Source organism: Heptranchias perlo, unplaced genomic scaffold (genome assembly GCF_035084215.1).
Source record: "Heptranchias perlo isolate sHepPer1 unplaced genomic scaffold, sHepPer1.hap1 HAP1_SCAFFOLD_495, whole genome shotgun sequence".
NCBI lineage: Eukaryota > Metazoa > Chordata > Chondrichthyes > Hexanchiformes > Hexanchidae > Heptranchias > Heptranchias perlo.
In genome coordinates, this window is record NW_027139511.1 from 51,773 (window position 1) to 68,974 (window position 17,202).

The 17,202-nt window shown below is 44.8% G+C and overlaps 1 non-coding gene and 1 pseudogene across 1 annotated transcript; both read right to left on the reverse strand.

Annotated features, from left to right (window-relative positions):
* Nucleotides 1-5,998: 5,998 nt before the first annotated feature.
* Nucleotides 5,999-6,072, reverse strand: trnat-agu (transfer RNA threonine (anticodon AGU)). The gene has a single exon. It is a non-coding gene; the product is annotated as a tRNA-Thr (tRNA).
* Nucleotides 6,073-9,664: 3,592 nt separating this feature from the next.
* LOC137313959 (zinc finger protein 135-like) lies at nt 9,665-17,068 on the reverse strand (annotated as a pseudogene).
* Nucleotides 17,069-17,202: the final 134 nt, after the last annotated feature.

A 17,202-nucleotide genomic window follows, 5' to 3' on the forward strand; every position in this document is an offset into this window, starting at 1 on the left:
CCCTCCGCTCGGCTCGGCTCCTCTCAGCTGTTCTCAGCGCTCTGAAATCCCGCCTTTTATCGGACGCTCCCTCCGCTCGGCTCGGCTCCTCTCAGCTGTTCTCAGCGCTCTGAAATCCCGCCTTTTATCGGACGCTCCCTCCGCTCGGCTCGGCTCCTCTCAGCGCTCTGAAATCCCGCCTTTTATCGGACGCTCCCTCCGCTCGGCTCGGCTCCTCTCAGCTGTTCTCAGCGCTCTGAAATCCCGCCTTTTATCGGACGCTCCCTCCGCTCGGCTCGGCTCCTCTCAGCTGTTCTCAGCGCTCTGAAATCCCGCCTTTTATCGGACGCTCCCTCCGCTCGGCTCGGCTCCTCTCAGCGCTCTGAAATCCCGCCTTTTATCGGACGCTCCCTCCGCTCGGCTCCTCTCAGCGCTCTGAAATCCCGCCTTTTATCGGACGCTCCCTCCGCTCGGCTCCTCTCAGCTGTTCTCAGCGCTCTGAAATCCCGCCTTTTATCGGACGCTCCCTCCGCTCGGCTCGGCTCCTCTCAGCTGTTCTCAGCGCTCTGAAATCCCGCCTTTTATCGGACGCTCCCTCCGCTCGGCTCGGCTCCTCTCAGCTACACTGTGTTATTTCCTCCAATATCCCTACACTGTGTTATTTCCTCCAATATTCCCTGCTGTCTGTCCTGAATTAATCCATTTTATCCCTACACTGTGTTATTTCCTCCAATATTCCCTGCTGTCTGTCCTGAATTAATCCATTTTATCCCTACACTGTGTTATTTCCTCCAATATTCCCTGCTGTCTGTCCTGAATTAATCCATTTTATCCCTACACTGTGTTATTTCCTCCAATAATCCCTGCTGTCTGTCCTGAATTAATCCATTTTATCCCAACACTGTGTTATTTCCTCCAATAATCCCTGCTGTCTGTCCTGAATTAATCCATTTTATCCCTACACTGTTATTTCCTCCAATAATCCCTGCTGTCTGTCCTGAATTAATCCATTTTATCCCTACACTGTGTTATTTCCTCCAATATTCCCTGCTGTCTGTCCTGAATTAATCCATTTTATCCCTACACTGTGTTATTTCCTCCAATAATCCCTGCTGTCTGTCCTGAATTAATCCATTTTATCCCTACACTGTGTTATTCCCTCCAATATTCCCTGCTGTCTGTCCTGAATTAATCCATTTTATCCCTACACTGTGTTATTTCCTCCAATAATCCCTGCTGTCTGTCCTGAATTAATCCATTTTATCCCCACACTGAAATAAACTGGGACTGTTGCTGCCTGATATTAATCCTACACGGTCCCAGCAAATACACCGACTCCCACTTTCCTCCCCCGTTTCTCCAGGATTGGTTTGAGGAATCCTCCCTCCAGTTTCGGAGTCAAACGTCACTTTATCAGTAAGGGAGCCAAGAATGAACAGAACCCATTGGCTCATTCCACAGCCGCTCACTTTATCTCTGAAAGACGATTTCCCATCAAAAGAGCCCGAGAGAAACAGCAGGGATGGAAACCTCGAGTTTCATAGTTGGAGATTGTAAAGTCAGTCTGGATTCCAGCGTTAGGCACTGGTGGAATCCCATCTGTTTCCCATTCTGGTGCCTGTTCCTGCACTGCCTGTGGAGCCCATTCCCTCTGACCTTTCCCCCAGACCCACTTCCTTTGCTCAGACAGGCGGGAATGGAGAGATCACGGCACCCGGGGGAAGGGAGCAAAGAGCAGCCTCGTTACAGCAGCTCATCGCTCCGGGACCGTGTCCGCAGATGGGCTCAGAGATCGGCATTGAGTCCGGGGGAAGGGCAGGGGAAGTCCGGGGGCTGTTTGTAAGAGGCGGAGTGGATCAGGAACTGGTCCCGGAACATGGAGTGAGAGGGGGGAAGGGAGAGGTCATTCTCGGGCTGGGTGTGGACAGGGTGTGTCCAGGGGAAGGGAGAGAGAATGGGAAGAACCTGCTATTAAAACCATTGCTGCTTTCACTCCCCAAACCAGGAGTGAATGGTCCTGGTTTAGTTCCAGTCTCACCCTGTTTATTGTTATTGGACAGTGAAGAGTGGAAACAGAGCCGGACAGTAAGGATGTGGGGAGTTATACAAAGAGCATCTATTGCAGGCACCAGGTGAGAAGTGTGAAGGACACAATTTAAACAGCGGCTGTTTGGTTTCGGTTGAACGGTTAGTCCCATGGGAGAGGGGATGAGAAACCTGACCTGGACAAAGGTCCCTGCCCCATCGGGTAGTCCCATTCATGGATCAGTGCAGGGGTTGGGTTGTGTCTGGATGTCACTAAATTGTTGTAAAATAGCCCAACACACCTGGTGTGCAGAAGCTGAGTGCTGCAGTGGAGTCAGACACTGACACTGTTTGTATCGCTGGTTTTCATTTGTGGATATTCAAAATGATCATTAGAGATATTAAACTGATCACTATTCTATTTTCAACCTCGCTGTTTCTTGAGTTACAAGAGATCATTTTTCTTTCCACAGGCGAATCCTTGAATGATCCAGAATGAATGTGATCTTTCCTCCACCCGAGGCACAAGGAGGAGTGCAGCCAGCTCCTTCTCACACACAGGAGGTACATTATCACCCACCGAGCACAGAGACACAGACAGGTCATCAGTTCCACAGTCTCAGACAGTAGAAGTCGTCAGTCCCACACTGATCCCAAGTTCCAGAGACACACTTTCAATCCAACAGTCAGAGTGGGTGAGGCAGACACTGTTCCATTTGCCCCGAACTCAGTCCCGCTGACAGGTAGATACAAAAATCCCAGTCCAAAATCACACTCTCAGATTGAAAGACACTGTGTCAATCTCACAATAGGGCAACACAGCTACGAATTAAATACCAGAGAGAAATCACACATGGTATCCGATTGAAAGGGACAGAATGAATCCCAATAATGTACCTGAGATTCCAATTGAATACTATCCCAGAACTCTCTCACACATGACTTTAATACATGAAATATCCATTCGAAAAGTGAACCATTTGCTACAAATTGCAAACAAATCCAAACCTCACGTACAGTATCGATTGAGAAATACTGAAAGATAGTAAACCTGAGAAACAAATTAGATTCCTGTTCAGAATGCACTCGTAGAATGAAATTTAAAGATACAGTAACAATTCTATTAGTGCAGACTGAGATACACATTATATACCAGTCCAAAAATCTCATACAATATTAGACTGAAAGATACAGTATCAATTCCATTTCTACAGACTGATCTACACATTACAAACCAATTCAAAAATGTCACCTTATCAGTTTGAAAGATTCATTATCATCCACAATCGTACTCACAGAGATACAGATTTAATAGCAGTCCAAAAAGCACACAAATTATCTGATTAAAACCTCCAACATTAAATCCTAAAGTTCGTCCATATTTACAAATTAAATAAGGAGTAAAACTCTTCAAACATTAAGATATTAAAGCTGAAGTATTGAACGCAATAATGTAATCTGAGAGAATAATTATGTACAGATACAGAATGAAACTCACATTCAGATACAGTACCAGAGACACACAGACACAGAATGAATCCAACACTCACAGATACAGAAGGAATCCCAAACTCACATACAGTACTAGAGACTGACAGACACAGAGTTAATCCCACACTCTCATCAAGTACCAGGGACTGATAGGTACAGTATGAATCCCACATTAACATGCAGTATGAGTAACTGCATATTTAGGATGAATTCAACTCCCACATACAGTACTGGGGACTGTATATAAAGAATGAGTCCCACACTCATATGGAGAAACAGAGACTGACAGATACCGAAAGAATCCCACACTAACACACAGTATGAGAGACTGCCTATAAAGAATGAATCACAAACTCTCACACACACAGCTGACAAGATAGAGAATCAATCCCAAGTTCACACACAGTATCAGTGAGTGACAGATACAGAATGAATCCCACACTCACACACTGTACCAGAGACTGAGAGATACAGAATGAATCCCACTAAACTATCAGGGAATAAGCACAGACCAGGGATCAGGGCCTTTACCCAGTAAACCATCAGAGAATCAGCACAGACCAGGGATCAGGGCCTTTACCCAGTAAACTATCAGAGAATCAGCACAGACCAGGGATCAGGGCCTTTACCCAGTAAACCATCAGAGAGTCAGCACAGACCAGGGATCAGGGCCTTTACCCAGTAAACCATCAGAGAGTCAGCACAGACCAGGGATCAGGGCCTTGACCCAGTAAACCATCAGAGAGTCAGCACAGACCAGGGATCAGGGCCTTGACCCAGTAAACTATCAGGGAATCAGCACAGACCGGGGATCAGGGCCTTGACCCAGTAAACTATCAGGGAATCAGCACAGACCGGGGATCAGGGCCTTGACCCAGTAAATTATCAGGGAATCAGCACAGACCAGGGATCAGGGCCTTTACCCAGTAAACTATCAGGGAATCAGCACAGACCAGGGATCAGGGCCTTGACCCAGTAAACTATCAGAGAATCAGCACAGACCAGGGATCAGGGCCTTTACCCAGTAAACTATCAGGGAATCAGCACAGACCAGGGATCAGGGCCTTTACCCAGTAAACGATCAGAGAGTCAGCACAGACCAGGGATCAGGGCCTTTACCCAGTAAACTATCAGGGAATCAGCACAGACCAGGGATCAGGGCCTTGACCCAGTAAACTATCAGGGAATCAGCACAGACCAGGCATCAGGGCCTTTACCCAGTAAACTATCAGAGAATCAGCACAGACCAGGGATCAGGGCCTTTACCCAGTAAACTATCAGAGAATCAGCACAGACCAGGGATCAGGGCCTTTCACCTGTCGGAGAGAACATTGTATCACACATCGCTTGTGATAAACCTACACATTCTGATTTACAGCCGTGCAGAACAGATGTTTGTAGCTGCGATGGCCGAGTGGTTAAGGCGTTGGACTCGGAATCCCCTGGGGATTTCCTGCGTACGTTCGAATCCTGTTCCCAGTGATACTTCTTAAAGTTATGTTTACTGCTCAAATAACGATGAACTGGAGTTGACGAACCGCATTCCCTCTCTCAGAGACTCTCCAGCGCGGCTCATGCTTTTAATTCGGAGCCCAATGGTCTCTTGCAAAATTGCAAGACACGTGAAGGAATCTCTCCCAAGCTCCATCTTAAATTCTGCCCGTTCGCAGAACTTGACATTGATCCTATTTCTTCCTATACTTTGATCCCACCTTGTCCCTGTCTCTTGACTCTCTGTGTTTTTCCCTCATGGACTTCTCAGGCTTCGTTGAACGGCCACGGATGATCGAACCTGGAACACCGGCAGTGAAGGGTAAAGATGGAAAGACTGAGACGGGGGGAGTGGCGAGAGGGTGGATTTGGAATTCCTGAGTGACCGCACTGCGCATTTTCCAGATCTGCTTGGAGCACCAATCCCTTCAATTCATCACTTACAGGGACAATTCGATCCGCGGTTTCTTTTCCCTGAGCTTGGCGAGATCTTAAAAATTGAAAGCGACCAATATCAGAGCGAACCTCGTCACCGACATGATCACAGATACAGAGCGGCCACACTCTGCTTCAGTGGAGGGGAAAACCCAGAGCGGTTTCAAGGTTGAATGTAATTGGAAGCAAAGCTCGTTCAATGAAAGTGCAGGTCATTGAGGTGCCTTTAAATTCCTGATTGTTTGAACTGAATTTCTTTCAAAAGCGCTTGAGATTCAGGTGGAGTGATTTGGGGACTTCTTTTCCCTCTTCGCAAAACTTTGAACCGCAGATCAAGATCCAAAGTCCAGGGCTAAATTAGGGTTTCTCCAGGGTATGAAACATCGAATCAAGAATTATACCCCGACCTCAACGAGCCCAGAAACAAGAACGTGTCACGGACACATTCCATGAGAGGGCTGTCTGTGTGATGAAAAGGCATTTTTGAAAAGACCTCCTGATCAGTTCCGTGTTGGATCCTGAACAAAACACAGCACTGTGTGCTTCTCAAATTCACTAAACACCACGAATTACACAAAGGCACCGCTGGGAGTTGAACCCAGGATCTCCTGTTTACTAGACAGGTGCTTTAACCAACTAAGCCACAGTGCCAATTCATGGTACTGTCTCTCACCTCCTCTCATTAATATCTATCAGCGACACGTCACATTCTGTTGTGGGTTCAGACTGTTTTATCTTTGTCCATTTTGCTTGCCCGTTTCCCTGTGAATCCCGATACTGACTGCGTTTCAAGCTGTGTTTATCTTTCTGTGTCCATCAGTGCTTTGATACACGAATTAATATGTGTGCTTGTGTTTGTTTGTTACTTTAAATAAATGAGGGATGGACAATTCTCGCTCTGACACTGAAGAACTAATTGAACAAATTTCACAGTGAAGTGTTGTTTATTGTGGTGCTGAAACTAAAAAAAATCGTAAAAGGTGCAAAGAGGGAAAACGAGAAAAACTTGTGAGTGAAATTAAGGACAACTTTCAAGGTTTTTACACGTATATTAAGAGAAAGAAGTGTGACTAAGAGTAATGTGGGCCCCTTAAAGACAGATGGAGGTGATATTGTAATTGAAAATCAGGAAATGGCAGACTTGCTAAATACTCACAGAAAAGCATGAGGATAATATACCAGAGACACGAGGAAAACTGAAAATAAATCAAGGGGATTCAGTGCAAGTAAAATAATGGTAATGGAGAAAGTAATTAGACTAAAGATAAACAAATCTCCAGGACCTGATGTTTACCAGCCCAGGGGACGAAGGGGAATAGGTGAGGAAATTGGACATGCTTTAGTCATGATCGTTCAAAACTCTCTTGATTCAGGAATTGTTCCATGGATTGAAAAAATTCAAATATCTTTCCATTATATAGGAAGGGTAGGAGAGATAAAACAGGAAATTATAGACCGATTCGTCTGACGTCTGTTGTGGGGAAGTTACCAGAATCTGTTATTAGGGAAAGAATGACTGAGCACTTGGATAAACATGAATTGATCAGAGAGAGCCAGCATGGATTTGTAAAGTGTAAGTCAAGTCCAACGAAAATAGTTGAACTTTTTGAAGATGTAACTAACGTGGGAAATGATGGAGTGTCTATGGGGGTTATGTGTATATTGACTTCCAGAGGCATTCGTTAAGGTTTAACATCAGAGACTGTTCTAATTTCTGTTGACATGTGGAATTCAAAGCAACCCATTGACATGGGGAGGGAGTTGGTTTGGAGGTAGGAGACAGAGAGTAGGGTTAATGGGTATGTACTCAAATTGACAGGATTTGATTAGTGGTGTCCCCCAGGGATCTGTATAAATGAGGCAGATAAAGGAATAGAGAGCGGGATATCCAGGTTTGTTGACGACACCAAGTTAGGAGGCACAGTGAGTAGTGTAGATGGGAGCATAAAGTTGTAAAATGAAATTGATAGATTCAGTGAGTTGGTAAAACTGTGTCAGATGGAGTTTACATAGAATTACATCGAATGTACATCACAGAAACAGGCAATTCGGCCCAACTGGACTATACCGGTGTTTATGCTGCAGACGAGCCTCCTCCAACCCCTCTTCATCTAACCCTATGAGCAAACACGAATATTCCTTTCTCCTCCATGTGTTTATCTCACTTCACCGTAAATGCATCCATGATATTCGCCTTAACTACTCCTTGTGGGAGCGAGCTGCACATTCTAACGCCTCTCTGGATAAATATGTTTCTCTTGAATGCCAGATTGGATTTATTGATGACTATTATATTCATGGCCCTAAGTTCTGACGTCCCCACTCCCAAAAGTACAAACACCTTATCTACATCTGACCTATCAAACCCTTGCATAATCTTAAAGTCCTGTATCAGGTCACCCTCAGCCTTCTCTTTTCGATACAAAAGAGCCCCAGACTGTTCAAAGTTTCAATCTGGGGAAGTGTGAGGCCATCCACTTTGGCCCGAAGCAAGATAAATCAGAGTATTTTCGAAATGGTGAGAAGCCAGGAACTGTGGGTGAGCAGAGATACTTCGGGAAATCAGGAAGAGTTGGCAGACAGGTGCAAAAAATAATTAAAATGGCTAATGGAATATCGGCCTTTATCTCAAGGGAACTGGAATTCAAAAGGGTGGAAGTTATGTTAGAATTCTATAAACTGTGCTAAGGCCACATTCAGAGCACGGCATTCAGTCCTGGGCACCAGACCTCAGGAAGGATATATTGGCCTTGCAGGAGGTGCAGCGCAGAAAGACCAGAATGATACCGGGGCTAAAATGTTTAAATTATGAGGGCAAGTTGCGTGGACAAGGTTTGTATTTCCTCGTGTATAGAGGATTAAGTGGTGATGTAATTCAGGTGTTGAAGGTGATTCAATGATCCAATGGTGGGTGTGTGAGTTGGTGCTGAATCGGTCCCCTTCAGTGAAGAGAGGGTCAGCGGGCGCCTGACAGACACGGCTCGGAACGGGACTCGCTTCTCTCCGGTGGCAGCGGCTGGTTTAGAGAGATCTCTCTGTCTGCTGCTGTTACTCCGCCTCCCGCACTCTGGGAGAACCGCGGAGGTCGGTCCTCATTTTTCTCTTATGGATCCGGCTCCATGCGTTTACTGTTGACGGGAGTGCGTCTGATACCAAGTGAGTCAGAAGCGGGTGCAAATCACAACATAGGCACAGGCCCAAGGACTGGGGACTGGTTTGATATTGGGTCCTTTTTAAGGGACCGGCTGTAGAATGTTTGTATAATAATAATGATCAGAATTAACTTTGATACAATGAAGTTTTTTTCAGTTATTTCCCATTTCCACCCTCACCAGTTTTATACAGTAACAGGTAACAATGTTTGAGGGATGTGATGTCCAGTGTTGGTGGAATCAGTGTAATTTAACTTGATACATTGAAGAATCTCTTGTCTATCCCAGGCTCTTACCTTTGGTTTGGACCCTCACCTGGTTTAAAATTGGTCACTCACTGATATAAATAAACCAGTAACAATCCCGAAACCTCAGCGGGGATATTTGTTCCGATACTTAGTGATGGTCCCAATTTCCACTGAAATTCTCAATCAGCAAATCCCAGAGGCTGTTTCGGGTTTGACAAACTGTGAAACAGATTGTTTTAAAAGCCGGAAAGAGGGAAAAACTGGTGGTTGATATGAAGTGTTATACATTATCTCTTTCTGTTTCAGATTTACAATTTCTCTTTGTGTGTACTGACAGCAGAGGCTATAACGGAGCCCAGTGACTGGGTAACGAGCTGCACTGAGTCATTGGCCTGTGTTACAGACCGGCTCGTTGAACCTGCTCATTTCGTGAACTCGCTGGTGTCTCAGCACGTGTGATGACTGAGTGAATCCCTTCCCACGCACGGAGCAGGTGAACAGTCTCTTAACCAATGGGCATGCGTTGATGTGTCAGCAGTTCATTTCTGCTTTTAAGCTCTTCTCACAGTCACTGCATGAAAAGGTCACTCAATAGTGTCAACAAGTTAATGTTCAGAAGGTGGGATGATCGAGTGAATCTCTTCCCACACACGGAGCAGGTGAAAAGTCTCTCCCCAGTGTGAGTGCGTCGATGTCTCAGCAGTTCGTTTCTGATTTTAAATCTCTTCCCACAGTCAGAACATTTAAAGGTCACTCAGTGTGAACTCGGTGGTGTTTCAGCAGGGTGGATGACTGAGTGAATCCCTTCCCACACACGGAGCAGGAGAACGGCCTCTCCCCAGTGTGAGTGCGTTGGTGTGTCAGCAGATTAAATTTGCTTTTAAACCTCTTCTCAGTCAGAACATTTAAAAGATCTCTCATCAGTGTGAAGTCGCTGGTGTCTCAGCAGGTTGGATGACTGAGTGAATCCCTTCCCACACACGGAGCAGGTGAACGGCCTCTCCCCAGTGTGAACTCGCTGGTGTTTCAGCAGGCTCGATGAATGAGCGAATCCCTTCCCACACACGGAGCAGGTGAACGGCCTCTCCCCAGTGTGAACTCGCTGGTGTTTCAGCAGGTTCGATGAATGAGCGAATCCCTTCCCACACACGGAGCAGGTGAACGGCCTCTCCCCAGTGTGAACTCGCTGGTGTGACAGAAAGTGTGATGACTGAGTGAATCCATTCCCACACACGGAGCAGGTGAACGGCCTCTCCCCAGTGTGAATGCGTTGGTGTTTCAGCAGTTCAATTTTGCTTTTAAAGCTCTTCTCACAGTCAGAACATTTAAAAGGTCTCTCATCAGTGTGAACTCGCTGGTGTGTCAGCAGGTTGGATGACTGAGTGAATCCCTTCCCACACATGCAGCAGGAGAACGGCCTCTCCCCATTGTGAACTCGCTGGTGTGTCAGCAAGGTGGATGAATGAGCGAATCCCTTCCCACACACTGAGCAAGTGAACGGCCTCTTCCCAGTGTGAACTCGCTGGTGTGACAGAAAGTGTGATGACCGAGCGAATCCCTTCCCACACACGGAGCAGGTGAACGGCCTCTCCCCATTGTGAACTCGCTGGTGTGTCAGCAGGTTGGATGACTGAGTGAATCCCTTCCCACACACGGAGCAGGTGAACGGCCTCTCCCCAGTGTGACTGCGTCGATGAGTTTCCAGCTCTGAAGGGTAATTGAATCCCTTCCCACAGTCCCCACATTTCCACGGTTTCTCCGTGGTCCGTGTGTCCTTGTGTCTCTCCAGGTTGGACGATCAGTTGAAGCCTCGTCCACACACAGAACACGTGTACGGTTTCTCCCCGCTGTGAACGGTGCGGTGTTTTTTCTGGCTGTGTAACTGGTGAAAGCTCTTTCCACAGTCAGTGCACTGGAACACTCTCACTTGGGTGTGTGTGTCTCGGTGCTTTTCCACTCACACTGATGTTTGAAATCTTCTCCCACAGATAGAACAGACAAACATTTCTCCTTCCACATTCAAAGGCCGACGATATTCAGGTCCTGATGAATCGAGTGACTCTGTCAGATCTTGACGTGATCTTTGGTTTGAGTTTCCCTCTGTAAATCCTCCCCTGTAAAAGGAGTTTATAAAAGTTATGACTGGAAGTACAGGATGGAAATTCAGATCAGATAACTCTACTTTCTATGGAACATTATTTCCTCTCTCATTCCTCAAAGCTGAAAATCCCCTGTCCCACACACTCTCCCTCCTCCCTGTGCTGAAATCCAAACCCATCGCATCATCTTTCAGTGGCCCGAAACCGTGAAAGGGTGAGAGAGTGAATGTGAGAGTGAGTGTGAGAGAGAGTGTGAGTGAGTGTGAGAGAGTGAGTGTGAGTATAGCAGTGGACTCGTTGTGGAAAATGAAGTGGGGCAGGTGGAGCATATTTCATTGGGGCAGCAGTGATCATAATTTCATTCGGTTTAGAACAGTTATGGAAAAGGACAGGGGACAGTCAAATGTGAAAATTCTTAACTGGATGAGGGCTAATTTCATGAGTGAAAAAGGGATCTTGTCCGTGTGGATTGGATTCAAAAATTGGCAGGCAGAACAGTAATTGAACAGTGGGAGGCCTTGAAGGAGGAGTTGGTTTGGGTGCAGAGTGGACAGATTCCCATGAGGAGGAAAGGAACAGCATCCAAAGCTCGAGCTCCCTGGATGACTGAAGGTATGGAGATCACCATTTCTCCTTCATTTACAGACGCTCCCTGACCGATAACCATTTCTCCTTCATTTACAGACGCTCCCTGACCGATCACCATTTCTCCTTCATTTACAGACGCTCCCTGACCGATCACCATTTCTCCTTCATTTACAGACGCTCCCTGACTGATCACCATTTCTCCTTCATTTACAGACGCTCCCTGACTGATCACCATTTCTCCTTCATTTACAGACGCTCCCTGACTGATCACCATTTCTCCTTCATTTACAGACGCTCCCTGACCGATCACCATTTCTCCTTCATTTACAGACGCTCCCTGATTCGATGAGTCACGAGGTTTGACGCTGACACTGCGCATGCTCGGAGGCCGCGGGCCGTGTGTTGAGTTTCGGGTCTGATCTAAACCGGAGCCCCCGGAGTGTAGAGAGAGAGAGGAGAATGTTCACTGTTTGATATTCGGGCCCGGGGCCGCACTCGGGGTTTGTGAAGCCCCCGCCCCCTCCCCCGGGGTTTATTAACCCGCTCCCCCCGCCCATCTCTCACCTGTTGCCGACACGATCTCGGCCTCACTCCCCGCCCGCCGCGCATGCTCAGCTCACACTGCCCGGGTGATTGACGGGAGCTCCGGACCAATAGGAAGAGCGGAGAGGGGCTGGAGGACCGAGCGGGCGGTTGGTCCTCCAACCAATGGGAGTGGGTGAGGGGCGGGACTTGCGGCACCGAGTGGGCGGGGCTGAGCCCGGATCTCCCTCATTGGCTGAAACTCTGCATCAATTTTAAACCTGATTGATGTCAAACTCGAGGGAAAAAACTGGACTTTAATAAAGGACAAAGAGGAGGGAATATTGGAGGGAATAACACAGTGTAGGGATAAAATGGATTAATTCAGGACAGACAGCAGGGATTATTGGAGGGAATAACACAGTGTAGGGATAAAATGGATTAATTCAGGACAGACAGCAGGGATTATTGGAGGGAATAACACAGTGTAGGGATAAAATGGATTAATTCAGGACAGACAGCACGGAATATTGGAGGGAATAACACAGTGTAGGGATAAAATGGATTAATTCAGGACAGACAGCACGGAATATTGGAGGGAATAACACAGTGTAGGGATAAAATGGATTAATTCAGGACAGACAGCAGGGAATATTGGAGGGAATAACACAGTGTAGGGATAAAATGGATTAATTCAGGACAGACAGCAGGGATTATTGGAGGGAATAACACAGTGTAGGGATAAAATGGATTAATTCAGGACAGACAGCAGGGAATATTGGAGGGAATAACACAGTGTAGGGATAAAATGGATTAATTCAGGACAGACAGCAGGGAATATTGGAGGGAATAACACAGTGTAGGGATAAAATGGATTAATTCAGGACAGACAGCAGGGATTATTGGAGGGAATAACACAGTGTAGGGATAAAATGGATTAATTCAGGACAGACAGCAGGGAATATTGGAGGGAATAACACAGTGTAGGGATAAAATGGATTAATTCAGGACAGACAGCAGGGATTATTGGAGGGAATAACACAGTGTAGGGATAAAATGGATTAATTCAGGACAGACAGCAGGGAATATTGGAGGGAATAACACAGTGTAGGGATAAAATGGATTAATTCAGGACAGACAGCAGGGAATATTGGAGGGAATAACACAGTGTAGGGATAAAATGGATTAATTCAGGACAGACAGCAGGGAATATTGGAGGAAATAACACAGTGTAGGGATAAAATGGATTAATTCAGGACAGACAGCAGGGATTATTGGAGGAAATAACACAGTGTTGGGATAAAATGGATTAATTCAGGACAGACAGCAGGGATTATTGGAGGAAATAACACAGTGTAGGGATAAAATGGATTAATTCAGGACAGACAGCAGGGATTATTGGAGGAAATAACACAGTGTTGGGATAAAATGGATTAATTCAGGACAGACAGCAGGGATTATTGGAGGAAATAACACAGTGTAGGGATAAAATGGATTAATTCAGGACAGACAGCAGGGATTATTGGAGGAAATAACACAGTGTAGGGATAAAATGGATTAATTCAGGACAGACAGCAGGGATTATTGGAGGAAATAACACAGTGTTGGGATAAAATGGATTAATTCAGGACAGACAGCAGGGATTATTGGAGGAAATAACACAGTGTTGGGATAAAATGGATTAATTCAGGACAGACAGCAGGGATTATTGGAGGAAATAACACAGTGTAGGGATAAAATGGATTAATTCAGGACAGACAGCAGGGAATATTGGAGGAAATAACACAGTGTAGGGATAAAATGGATTAATTCAGGACAGACAGCAGGGATTATTGGAGGGAATAACACAGTGTAGGGATAAAATGGATTAATTCAGGACAGACAGCAGGGAATATTGGAGGAAATAACACAGTGTAGGGATAAAATGGATTAATTCAGGACAGACAGCAAGGAATATTGGAGGAAATAACACAGTGTCGGGATAAAATGCATTAATTCAGGACAGACAGCAGGGAATATTGGAGGAAATAACACAGTGTAGGGTTAAAATGGATTAATTCAGGACAGACAGCAGGGATTATTAGAGGAAATAACACAGTGTGTGGATAAAATGCATTAATTCAGGACAGACAGCAGGGAATATTGGAGCAAAATAACACAGTGTAGGGATAAAATGGATTAATTCAGGACAGACAGCAGGGATTATTGGAGGAAATAACACAGTGTTGGGATAAAATGGATTAATTCAGGACAGACAGCAGGGAATATTGGAGGGAATAACACAGTGTAGGGATAAAATGGATTAATTCAGGACAGACAGCAGGGATTATTGGAGGAAATAACACAGTGTTGGGATAAAATGGATTAATTCAGGACAGACAGCAGGGAATATTGGAGGGAATAACACAGTGTAGGGATAAAATGGATTAATTCAGGACAGACAGCAGGGATTATTGGAGGGAATAACACAGTGTAGGGATAAAATGGATTAATTCAGGACAGACAGCAGGGAATATTGGAGGGAATAACACAGTGTAGGGATAAAATGGATTAATTCAGGACAGACAGCAGGGAATATTGGAGGAAATAACACAGTGTAGGGATAAAATGGATTAATTCAGGACAGACAGCAGGGATTATTGGAGGAAATAACACAGTGTTGGGATAAAATGGATTAATTCAGGACAGACAGCAGGGATTATTGGAGGAAATAACACAGTGTAGGGATAAAATGGATTAATTCAGGACAGACAGCAGGGATTATTGGAGGAAATAACACAGTGTTGGGATAAAATGGATTAATTCAGGACAGACAGCAGGGAATATTGGAGGGAATAACACAGTGTAGGGATAAAATGGATTAATTCAGGACAGACAGCAGGGATTATTGGAGGAAATAACACAGTGTTGGGATAAAATGGATTAATTCAGGACAGACAGCAGGGAATATTGGAGGGAATAACACAGTGTAGGGATAAAATGGATTAATTCAGGACAGACAGCAGGGATTATTGGAGGGAATAACACAGTGTAGGGATAAAATGGATTAATTCAGGACAGACAGCAGGGAATATTGGAGGGAATAACACAGTGTAGGGATAAAATGGATTAATTCAGGACAGACAGCAGGGAATATTGGAGGAAATAACACAGTGTAGGGATAAAATGGATTAATTCAGGACAGACAGCAGGGATTATTGGAGGAAATAACACAGTGTTGGGATAAAATGGATTAATTCAGGACAGACAGCAGGGATTATTGGAGGAAATAACACAGTGTAGGGATAAAATGGATTAATTCAGGACAGACAGCAGGGATTATTGGAGGAAATAACACAGTGTTGGGATAAAATGGATTAATTCAGGACAGACAGCAGGGATTATTGGAGGAAATAACACAGTGTAGGGATAAAATGGATTAATTCAGGACAGACAGCAGGGATTATTGGAGGAAATAACACAGTGTAGGGATAAAATGGATTAATTCAGGACAGACAGCAGGGATTATTGGAGGAAATAACACAGTGTTGGGATAAAATGGATTAATTCAGGACAGACAGCAGGGATTATTGGAGGAAATAACACAGTGTAGGGATAAAATGGATTAATTCAGGACAGACAGCAGGGATTATTGGAGGAAATAACACAGTGTTGGGATAAAATGGATTAATTCAGGACAGACAGCAGGGATTATTGGAGGAAATAACACAGTGTAGGGATAAAATGGATTAATTCAGGACAGACAGCAGGGAATATTGGAGGAAATAACACAGTGTAGGGATAAAATGGATTAATTCAGGACAGACAGCAGGGATTATTGGAGGGAATAACACAGTGTAGGGATAAAATGGATTAATTCAGGACAGACAGCAGGGAATATTGGAGGAAATAACACAGTGTAGGGATAAAATGGATTAATTCAGGACAGACAGCAAGGAATATTGGAGGAAATAACACAGTGTAGGGATAAAATGGATTAATTCAGGACAGACAGCAGGGATTATTGGAGGAAATAACACAGTGTAGGGATAAAATGGATTAATTCAGGACAGACAGTAGGGATTATTGGAGGAAATAACACAGTGTAGGGATAAAATTGATTAATTCAGGACAGACAGCAGGGAATATTGGAGCAAAATAACACAGTGTAGGGATAAAATGGATTAATTCAGGACAGACAGCAGGGATTATTGGAGGAAATAACACAGTGTCGGGATAAAATGCATTAATTCAGGACAGACAGCAGGGAATATTGGAGGAAATAACACAGTGTAGGGTTAAAATGGATTAATTCAGGACAGACAGCAGGGATTATTAGAGGAAATAACACAGTGTGTGGATAAAATGCATTAATTCAGGACAGACAGCAGGGAATATTGGAGGAAATAACACGGTGTAGGGATAAAATGGATTAATTCAGGACAGACAGCAGGGATTATTAGCGGAAATAACACAGTGTAGGGATAAAATGCATTAATTCAGGACAGACAGCAGGGATTATTGGAGGAAATAACACAGTGTAGGGATAAAATGGATTAATTCAGTACAGACAGCAGGGATTATTGGAGGAAATAACACAGTGTAGGGATAAAATGGATTAATTCAGGACAGACAGGAGGGATTATAGGTGGAAATAACATAGTGTAGGGATAAAATGGATTAATTCAGGACAGACAGCAGGGAATATTGGAGGAAATAACACAGTGTAGGGATAAAATGGATTCATTCAGGACAGACAGCAGGGATTATTGGAGGAAATAACACAGTGTAGGGATAAAATGCAATGGATGTTGTGAAGATGGATTGTTAAAAAGTGTTTGATAAGATGCCGGACAGGAGTCTTGTTGATCAGATTAAAGCTCACGCTATTACAGGGAGTGGGTCAGTGTGGATGGGAAGTTGGATAAAGGGCAGAGTTGTGGTTAATGATTGTTTTTCAGACTATAGGGATGTAAATGGTCATCTCCTCCATTAGCAGTGTTGGGACCATTGCTCTTGTCAATATCGAGCAATGACCTGGGCTTGGGTACAAGGGCATAAGATCAACATTTCCTGACAACACCAAGATAGGGAGCATTAAGAACTGTGAAGAGGAATGTTAGCAACTTCAGTGTGACATTGGAACACTAGGAACAGGAGTCGGATATTCAGCCCCTCGAGCCTGTTCCACCA